Below are 10,968 nucleotides of genomic sequence, written 5' to 3'. Positions count from 1 at the left end.
TTGCTTTTTCACGCTTGCGCCACCTTGCGCCAGCTTGCGCTAAGATTTTCGGCGCACATTTGTTCCATGAATTGGCCCCTTAGTTATAACATAGGTGGCAATTAAATGGTAGCCTTATTCATGGGAGGAAACAGAAAACTAACTGGAAAATTTTACAACAGGCTGAAATGATGTACCATAGCCTTATTGATGCGAAGAAACATACAACTAGAAGATTGTACAACAGACTGAAATGATGTACAAAGTGTCTTTTGATGAAACAGCAAACTAGAAGATTGTACAACAGGCTGAAATAAAGTCTGGGCCAGGCACTCTATAAAGGCAAGATAGTATACTCTGGGGGACCGGGCTCGGAATCTGCTGGGTCTCCTTGCACCGTCAACAAATTGGTTGGAGAAAGTATCTGGGTGACGGGTAGAGAGCAACATGAATATAAACAACTGTAACAGTTATATTGTCTTTCCCATAGATTGTGTGTGAAAAAGGAAAAATAACAAACAGACAGTTTACCCTAATCAATGTCAATGGGTATTCCAATCTCTACTTCAGCTGCTTGGGAGCGTGTGATCATTGGATGCCCTCCTCCTGGTCGTGTAAGTTCAGAACGCGCTTGTAGCTCTTCTAGGTGCTGAACATTGGCCCTGTCGGTTAAGGCAACCTTGTTGCCAGGTGAGGCCTCTGCTTTGTAGGGCTTCACATCGCCAAGTGGTTCCAAACTTTCTTCACCTCGAGTTTGACAGCACGGTCAGCCACATTATCCACTGCATGAGGGCCGGTGAACCTGGGCGCATTCCAGCACCTCGCATAGTTCCTGAGGAGGACAATGTCCCACACACTCACAGGGTTTTTAAACTCAGAGCCTTGTGATGCGCCGTCACAGTTGCTCTCTTCGCTGTCTTCTGGGCCTCCCCGGTGTCATTGTATCTGGCGACAGATAAAAGAAGCGCTAGCCACCAAAGAAGTAATATAGTCATTCATGTTCTGTCCTTACACACCTGCACTATTCTCACAACCTTTCAGTTCTCTTGTGAGAGGAGCCAAGGAAGATGCATGCACTGTCCCGTTACCACCTCATGGGGCATTAAATGGTGGTCGGACCCAGGCTAATTGTGCAATGCAAACAGTGCAAGAGGTAAACAGTGTAGCCAGTTGATTTTGGTACTCTGCTGTGTCTTGGCTATGTACTCTTTCAGGAGGCAGTTCAGGCGTTCACACATTCCATTTGCTTGTGGGTGGTATGCACAGGCAAACCTGTGTTGGATGCCCAACAATGCTGTAATGTGCTGAAACACTTTGTTGACCGAAGTGAGGCCCATTGTTAGACCGCAGGCCCTCACACACGCCCCATCTTGGGAAAACCATCCTGACTAGGAACTTGGCTGCTCTAAGGGCATCAGCATGTGAACAGGGTCAAGCCTCAATTCACCTGGAGAATGGACACACAACCATCATCATGCATCGGTATCCTTGGCAGACCTGGATCATGTCAACATTATCCATGTGTAAATGCTTAAAAGGGCCTACTGGTCTTGGTATGGCTCCTTTCACCACTCTGTAGTAAGGAAGAGAAGAGTCATCAGCTACCCCTTTACAACCGTGTAGGGGCGGTAGGCTTAAAGGAGGAAGGTAGCTAGTTTATACTCGTACTAGCTATGGTAGGTCACAAGATGATTTCGAGAGAGTTTTATGATCATTGAATTTATTCATAAACTCAGACACACATCTAAAAACTGTAGGTTCACAAAAGAAAAACAACAATTGAACCTTTAAAAACACATATAAGCCCAATTGAGCTTGACCACGAAATTGCAAACTGTTCCATATATCACAGTTGAGTGAGTGAGGGTTAGTAACATAAGTATATAGTGCGAATTTTGTGGACTAGTAGTATTTGTTGTCGACACAAAATTATGTTTCTGGATCGGGATGGAGTCAGCCTTCCCTTGGATTAAGCTGGTCACAGGTGAAGGGTCCGAACTGTCATCAGGACGTAATTCAAGGAGGTGAACGCCTAGAGGGACAGATAACACATGAGTGGGTGTGTGGGAGAAAGGGTGACCTTAAAGGAAAAATGTATTTTTCTTGTGTAGAAACTGTGTGCTGAAAGCCTACCTTGGTAGTATCAGCGGTTGAACTTGAAGTTGTTGAGTGCCTGCGCTGGTTGCTGGCAGGACGTCCGTAGCTACAATCTACAGGGAGGGGGTAACAATGAGTTACCTGGATAATATGGTGATTCATAGGAACTTAAGTGGGTAGCAAAAAAGGGGGGGCATACTTTAGGATGAGGGTATGTCCAGATCCAGTAGTTGAGGCTGGAGGGTGCACGGTCTTAGTGCCGGGATATCAATGACAGGCGTAAAGTTCATAGAGGATAAATCATGGTCACTGAATGGAGTGAAAAAATTGAGGAAAGAATTAGAATTAACTTGCTGATGGTGGCAGGGAGCCGTGGGGGTGCCTAGAGTGATAAGTACACGAAGGCTGTGCTAGAGTGATAAGTACACGAGGCTGTGCTAGATATTGACTAGCTGTAAATGGCAGGGAAGGCACCTAACCGTGGAGGTGCCTGGAGTATATGAGCCTAGAGTGATAAGTACACGTATGCTGTGCTAGATATTGACTAGCTGTAAGTCACAGGGAGTGCACCTAACCATGGAGGTGCCTGGAGTAAATGGGATGGAATTGTGCAAAAAATATATATATTGCAGTGGCTATGGAACTCGGCATAGGACCAGACACGGAATGAAGTGAAATACGGGTTGGAGATAAAAATTATAAAACCGCTGTGTAACTGTTGCCGCTGGAGAAATAAGCTGGTGAAAAAACAGAGCTAAGGTGGCAAAGCCGGTCGTAGTGAACCACTTACCTAGTGGGGAGTAATCACAACATCCAAAGCGAGCTGTGCGAGTAGGATGGAAGCTAATCTATATCGCAAACCTACAGTAAAAAACACCCTCCTGGAGTTCCACAGCTTCCATCGGCAGCCCTAAAGGAAAATTTACCCTTTGACCAGTTCTTACGCCTCAGGCGCAACTGCACCACCCGAGAGGACTACGATACAACCAGCAGAGACCTCTCTACAAGACTCAAAGAAAGAGGATACTCCAGTCACATCATTCGACGAGCTAGGAAAAGAGCTAAAAACAGAAGCAGAGAATCATTTCTTTCACCCACCCCACAGGACGTTTGCAAAGACAAAATCACCTGCGTAACGACCTTCTCTCCCTTAAGCAACCAAATCAAGAAAAGTATCGTACGACACTGGAATATTCTCCACACAGAATCATTTTAACCAACCAAACCACGTTTTGCCTTCAAACGCAGTAGGAATCTGAGAGACCGCCTAGTCAACACCTATACTGAATTCATCAAACCTCCCGAACGACAGAACACTCTGTGGAACCTACCACCCGTTAAAGGCCACCACAAATGCGGGCCGTGCTCAGTATGTTGCTTGACTTAAGATATGAAATCCATTGAATTGAACGGAAAAACCTGGCATTTCAACACATTTACAAATTGCAAAAGCAAATGGACAGTGTACGCAATACAATGCCCGTGCAAGCTACTATTCATCGGGAAAAGTAAGAGAGAAATACGGCAGCGCATTTGCGAGCATCGTTCATGCATTAAAAACGGTATCCCAGACAAGCCAATGGTGGCACATTTCCAAAAGAAAAAATACACCCACAACGATATGTTTTGGTTCATCTTGCAAACAGCCAGAAATCCATTCAGAGGCGATACAGATCTATCACTTTGCAAACTAGAGCAACAATGGATTTATCACCTTAACTCAGTCAAGGTCTAAATGTGGCAATCGAATAGAACATCTTGTTTAAATAAAGTACTATATACTCTCTCCCCCTTTCCCATAGTTTTCCTACAACTCTGTTAAAGACAGACAGCGCCCGCACCCTTATTATTAACTAGCCAGCATCCACCATGGATCAACAATAGTCCTGAGAGTATTTTGTGACTTTTGATGTACTGCTCTCCCGAAAATGCATGTGTCTTTTCCTTGAACATTTTTTCTTCAAGCAACTCTTCAAACCATGTACCTTAACCTCTGTATCCACCTAACAAGATACAAGGCATTTTTGAGTCAGCCTAACACACCCACTCAAATGAATTTTCGAGCATTTACCACTATGTAATTTTTCCGCCTTACAATAACCACACATGTAACCTTTTCCTTTCATGCATTTTGTGACTTGGGAATGTACCATTCTATGGTTTTTTGTCTGTAACTATTTGCCAACTGCATCATGATATAATCTCTGATATTAGTGTGTTCCACACATCTTGTCTGTACACTAACAAAGCTGTACTGTACACCAGGTCTCCCTGATTTTGAGACTTGACAATGTACCTATCTGTGTGTTTTTCTGTTTTGAAACTAATAGCCAACTGCACCACGTTATGATCGCTGACTTCAGTGCGTTTCTCACATTTTTCTGTACACAAACATAGCTGTGCCACTACCAGGTCCTCATGACCCTTGTGTTTTCCATGCAGACTCTTGCATTGATATGATTCACCATACAGACCATGCTGCCCTCTCAATATGCTGCCCTTCGTTCTGCTATTTATTTTTGACACACTACCCTCTAAGCACCTCCTGCAGCCACCAACGCTGCCCAATTACCCATGCGTGAGCTTGACCCAGATAGTGTTTCCCCTCCTGCATCAAACCACTCATGAGCAGAGTTCACCCAGGCAGTGCCTCTGCCTACATCCTACGCATGCGCGCGTACGATGACTCCGCAACCCGATTCCTTCTTTATTTAGTGCAGCTACAGCTTCCATCCTACTCGCACAGCTCGCTTCGGATGTTGTGATTACTACCCACTAGGTAAGTGGTTCACTACGACCGGCTTTGCCACCTTAGCTCTTTTTTTTCACCAGCTTATTTCTCCAGCGGCAACAGTTACACGGCGGTTTTATCATTTTTAACTCCAACCCTTATTTCACTTCATTCTGCGTCTGGTCCTATGCCGAGTTCCATAGGCACTGCAATATTTATATTTTTTGTACAATTCCATCCCATTTACTCCAGGCACCTTCATGGTTAGGTGCACTCCCTGTGACTTACAGCTAGTTAATATCTAGCACAGCCTTCGTGTACTTATCACTCTAGGCTCATTTACTCCAGGCACCTCCACGGATAGGTGCACTCCCTGCCATTTACAGCTAGTCAATATCTAGCACAGCCTTGTGTACTTATCACTCTAGCACAGCCTTCGTGTACTTATCACTCTAGGCACCCCCACGGCTCCTGCCACCATCAGCAAGTTAATTCTAATTCTTAATTCATAGAAAGTTACCATCTACACAGGCTGCGCTGAGTAAACCAATTTGAAAAAGCTTGCTGTGGCAAATTTTAAGCAAACGTAGATGGGGACGTAATCACAAATATGCGCATCTGATGTTTAATTCAAATGAAGTGGATTCACAAAAGAAGACACACATTTTTGAAAAAGTACATATGTTCAAAAATTCAAACAGAGCAAAATAACCAAGATGACTAAAAGGATTCCATTATGTCATATGGTGGACACATGCTAGGGTTCATGTGTTTGAAATTTGATCAAAACAAAATAGACACCAATACTAAAGAAATTCCATTATACCATGCAATGCCTCGAAATTTGATCAAAACAAAATCAACATCAATACTAAAGAAATTCCATTATGCCATGCGATGCCAACACGTGTTTCAACCTAAAAAGGCCGTCTTCAGGGCATACAAATACATTTCAAACTAGACCTGTAATATGTTTCTTGTAACATTCACTGTTATTTAACCAAAAAACAGAGTTGGGGGAGTTGGTCGGAGAAAAAAGGCATAAGGATGCAGGAGAGAAAAAAATAAATAAAAAATAAAAAATAAAGAATAAAAACATACCGTTAGAATAATGCATATAACTACTAACTCCAGATGTTAACATATTAAATAAATAAGACAGGGCATACCTTTTAGTGATAATGCTGGATTTGTTCTGAGTTGTGATTAGAAAGATTAGAAATTGGGAGATCCACGGAAACGTTTACTGGCCAAGTCAGTGGGCTGTAAAACCAATTAGGCAACTCATGAAGTCAAAAGTTCTACACTGCCAGTTAATTAGTGCAAATGTCGTTATGCTATTTTTGGAAAAAATGTAAAAGCTATAGTTACCAGACTCAATTCTAGCCGTAGTTGTATCACGAATGGTGTGCTGCTGATGCAGCAAGCGGTAAAATTGTGAGCACGTATTGAAAGTGCTTTCGCCTTTAATTTTAGCCGAAATCTACAAAACAAGCAGTACAACGTGTATGCGTTATTTGATATTGTATACAGCCTAAGCGAACTGGCAGGGCAAAAAGTGCGTAACTGGCTTACCGGCAAGAGCTCTGAATATGCGTGCACAATGGCGGGTTGCTTCTGGAACACTACGAGCATCGGCATTGACTGGGGGTTACAGTAGTAACCACCTCGGAGATAGTCAGGTGACGAGGTAACGTGACCTGGTTGCTTGGTAACTGGTGTCAAGCCGGAAGTAAAGGAAATGCTCTTTTAATGTGCGCTTGTTAAGACCATGCACATATTCTGTGTCTTGTAGTAGGACCGTATACTTAAAAGGTAAAGTACTAACTTATAGTGTGTCACAATTGGAGGTTTAAGGTTAACAGTTACGTACTGGCACGGTATATGACATGGAATGGATCCCGACTGCACGGAGAATACGCATTGTTAAGAAAATAAAGCAAACCATGAAAATATTCATTTCTTGGCGGTCCATTCGGGAAATACAGTGTTTTTTCTAAAAACGATTGCTATGGGCCTCATCACGACCCTGGCGGTAAGTTACCGCCAGGGCCGTGACTTTACCGCCATGGCGCTAACTACGTTTACGCCATGGCGGTAAGGGGATTTACCGCCCCATTCCGACCTTGGCGGGGCGGTAAATCCCCAATCCCCATTTACCCTTCCCCATTCCCATTTTTGCCCCATAGGGCATAATGGGAGTGGGGAAGGCGTTAATTACGCCACCGTAAATTACGGTGGCGTAATTAACACCAAGTTCCCTTACCGCCATGGTTTTTTACACCCGCTAAAAGCAGGTGTAAAAACCGCCATGGCGGAAAGGGAACTCATAATTGGCGGAAAGGGGTTGGCGCAGCTAACGCTGCCGCAAACCCCTTTCCGCCAGGGTCGTAATGAGGCCCAATGTCTTGTACGATAAATGTATATTACCTGAATGAGCATGATAACTGGGCTAATGTGTGAAAAAAAAGATAATTAGAATGTAGAAAAACAATTGATTGCAAAAGTGCACTGACCTATATATGGGCACCTGGGACTTGCCGGTACGTATTCCTATTAATCATGAGCCTGGTGGCGTGTGTCAGGGCATAAAACTGCAATATCAGCACAAACTGAAAGCCAAAATGGTTCGCATGGGAGCATGACAGATGCAATTTAGCACACATTGATAGACACTCATAAAAATAATGATCTGTTTCCTGTGGGAACCAGATGATATTAGTTAAGTTTACGACCAATTGGGCTATCATAGTTTATAAAAACCCATTCAGTTCATGGTCTTGGTTCAAGCCTAGTGACAGGCAACGAAGTTTGCAAATCATCCTTGCTTCCTGCTGTCGTAGGATCAATTCGCTGTTGCCACCTCGCTGATGTTGTTTAATGTGTTTGAGTCCGATGAATTTAATGTCTTTGGTATTGTCCAGTTGATGGTGTTTCTGCCAGTGGGAAGCCAAAGGTAGTCTGACGTCCTGACTGCTGAGATTGTTAAGGTGTTCTCGAATCCTAAAACGTACTTCTCTAATTGTGCTGCCAATATACATTTTCTGACATACACATTGTATACCATAGATGACGTATTTCGTTCGACAATTAATAAAATCGATTATTTTGGTTTTCAGTCCATTGTGACAGCTAAAGATTTTGGTAGGTGCTAAGGCATGCTGACAGAAATTACATGACCCACATTTATAAAAGCCTGCTGGTTTGGTACTTGCGGTGAGCCAATTTTCCTGTTCAATTGGGTCAGGTTTGAGGAAAGAGGGACTAAGGATGTTTCTCAAAGTAGTTGCCCTCTTAAAAATAATATTAGGACGGTCAGTAATATACGATGTCAAATCCGGATCTAAATGCAAAATATGCCAGTGCTTTTGTAATATGTACTGTATAAATTTGTGATCACTTGAAAATTTAGTGATGAAGTTAACATGCAAAGGATATTTCTCGATAGACAATTTTGTCTTTTCTATCAATAACTGCGATCTTGGTACTTTCTTCACCGAATCTGCGGTTTGCCTGATTAGTTGGATTGGATAACCTCTTTCCCGAAATCTGTGTCCAATAGACTTACATTCTGATTGGAACATGGTATCTTGGCTACAATTTCTCTTGGCTCTTAGCATTTCACCTCTAGGTATGTTTTGAATAACTTTGGGTCTGTGACTACTGCTGGCATGCAATATTGAGTTAACTGCAGTGGCTTTCCTGAACGTGCAGGTTTCGATAGTGTTAGATACAATATTGATTTTGAGATCAAGAAAAGTAATTGCTACAGCATCCATATATCCTGTGAATTTGATATCGAAAGTATTATCATTGAGATAAAGCATGAATGCTTCGAAATCTTCCCTGCTACCTTCCCAGATGGCCAGAACATCATCAATGTACCTTTTCCAACTGATAATATTATGATTGAACGGATTATTCTGAAAAATGTATCTTTCCTCAAAAAAGGCCATGAATAGATTGGCCAAAGAGGGCGCATATTTTGCCCCCATTGCAATACCTTTTATTTGCGAATAATAGTCTCCATTAAAAAGAAACTGGTTATGCGTGAGTGTGAATTCCAAAAAACTTTTGATCATCTGAACATGTGTATAGTGGGAGGCTGAGTAAGTTCTGAAACTGAAGTCAATCGTGTCCAAGGCTAGTTTGTGTTGAATTGATGTATATAGAGCTGCCACATCCAGAGTCACTAAATTGTAAGTAGGCTTCCAGATTATCCCTTGTAGTATTTGCAAAGCATGTGTTGTATCTTTGAGGTATGCTGGGATCTCAGATACCAGGTGTTTGATACTACTATCAATGTAATCAGCAAGTGCTTCTGTAGCACCTCCCAGGGAGCCTCCCACTATACACATGTTCAGATGATCAAAAGTTTTTTGGAATTCACACTCACGCATAACCAGTTTCTTTTTAATGGAGACTATTATTCGCAAATAAAAGGTATTGCAATGGGGGCAAAATATGCGCCCTCTTTGGCCAATCTATTCATGGTCTTTTTTGAGGAAAGATACATTTTTCAGAATAATCCGTTCAATCATAATATTATCAGTTGGAAAAGGTACATTGATGATGTTCTGGCCATCTGGGAAGGTAGCAGGGAAGATTTCGAAGCATTCATGCTTTATCTCAATGATAATACTTTCGATATCAAATTCACAGGATATATGGATGCTGTAGCAATTACTTTTCTTGATCTCAAAATCAATATTGTATCTAACACTATCGAAACCTGCACGTTCAGGAAAGCCACTGCAGTTAACTCAATATTGCATGCCAGCAGTAGTCACAGACCCAAAGTTATTCAAAACATACCTAGAGGTGAAATGCTAAGAGCCAAGAGAAATTGTAGCCAAGATGCCATGTTCCAATTAGAATGTAAGTCTATTGGACACAGATTTCGGGAAAGAGGTTATCCAATCCAACTTATCAGGCAAACCGCAGATTCGGTGAAGAAAGTACCAAGATCGCAGTTATTGATAGAAAAGACAAAATTGTCTATCGAGAAATATCCTTTGCATGTTAACTTCATCACTAAATTTTCAAGTGATCACAAATTTATACAGTACATATTACAAAAGCACTGGCATATTTTGCATTTAGATCCGGATTTGACATTGTATATTACTGACCGTCCTAATATTATTTTTAAGAGGGCAACTACTTTGAGAAACATCCTTAGTCCCTCTTTCCTCAAACCTGACCCAATTGGACAGGAAAATTGGCTCACCGCAAGTACCAAACCAGCAGGCTTTTATAAATGTGGGTCATGTAATTTCTGTCAGCATGCCTTAGCACCTACCAAAATCTTTAGCCGTCACAATGGACTGAAAACCAAAATAATCGATTTTATTAATTGTCGAACGAAATACGTCATCTATGGTATACAATGTGTATGTCAGAAAATGTATATTGGCAGCACAATTAGAGAAGTACGTTTTAGGATTCGAGAACACCTTAACAATCTCAGCAGTCAGGACGTCAGACTACCTTTGGCTTCCCACTGGCAGAAACACCATCAACTGGACAATACCAAAGACATTAAATTCATCGGACTCAAACACATCAAACAACATCAGAGAGGTGGCAACAGAGAATTGATCCTACGACAGCAGGAAGCAAGGATGATTTGCAAACTTCGTTGCCTGTCACTAGGCTTGAACCAAGACCATGAACTGAATGTGTTTTTATAAACTATGATAGCCCAATTGGTCGTAAACTTAACTAATATCATCTGGTTCCCACAGGAAACAGATCATTATTTTTATGAGTGTCTATCAATGTGTGCTAAATTGCATCTGTCATGCTCCCATGCGAACCATTTTGGCTTTCAGTTTGTGCTGATATTGCAGTTTTATGCCCTGACACACGCCACCAGGCTCATGATTAATAGGAATACGTACCGGCAAGTCCCAGGTGCCCATATATAGGTCAGTGCACTTTTGCAATCAATTGTTTTTCTACATTCTAATTATCTTTTTTTTCACACATTAGCCCAGTTATCATGCTCATTCAGGTAATATACATTTATCGTACAAGACATAGCAATCGTTTTTAGAAAAAACACTGTATTTCCCGAATGGACCGCCAAGAAATGAATATTTTCATGGTTTGCTTTATTTTCTTAACAATGCGTATTCTCCGTGCAGTCGGGATCCATT

The 10,968-nt window shown here is 41.9% G+C and overlaps 1 long non-coding RNA gene across 2 annotated transcripts in view; it reads left to right on the top strand.

Moving 5' to 3' along the window:
• Nucleotides 1-4,757: 4,757 nt before the first annotated feature.
• LOC138521881 (uncharacterized) overlaps nucleotides 4,758-10,968 on the top strand; it is a 237,632-nt gene continuing 231,421 nt past the window's right edge. For both annotated transcript variants that reach the window (XR_011283153.1, XR_011283152.1), the window contains exon 1: nucleotides 4,758-4,855. This is a non-coding gene — a long non-coding RNA (uncharacterized lncRNA). The remainder of the gene's footprint in view (nucleotides 4,856-10,968) is intronic.

This window comes from Ambystoma mexicanum, chromosome 1q (assembly GCF_040938575.1).
Source record: "Ambystoma mexicanum isolate Mex_15411 chromosome 1q, UKY_AmexF1_1, whole genome shotgun sequence".
In the NCBI taxonomy this organism is placed as follows: Eukaryota; Metazoa; Chordata; class Amphibia; order Caudata; family Ambystomatidae; genus Ambystoma; species Ambystoma mexicanum.
Note: the sequence above shows the minus strand (reverse complement) of the source record. Positions and strands in the feature narration are given on the sequence as shown.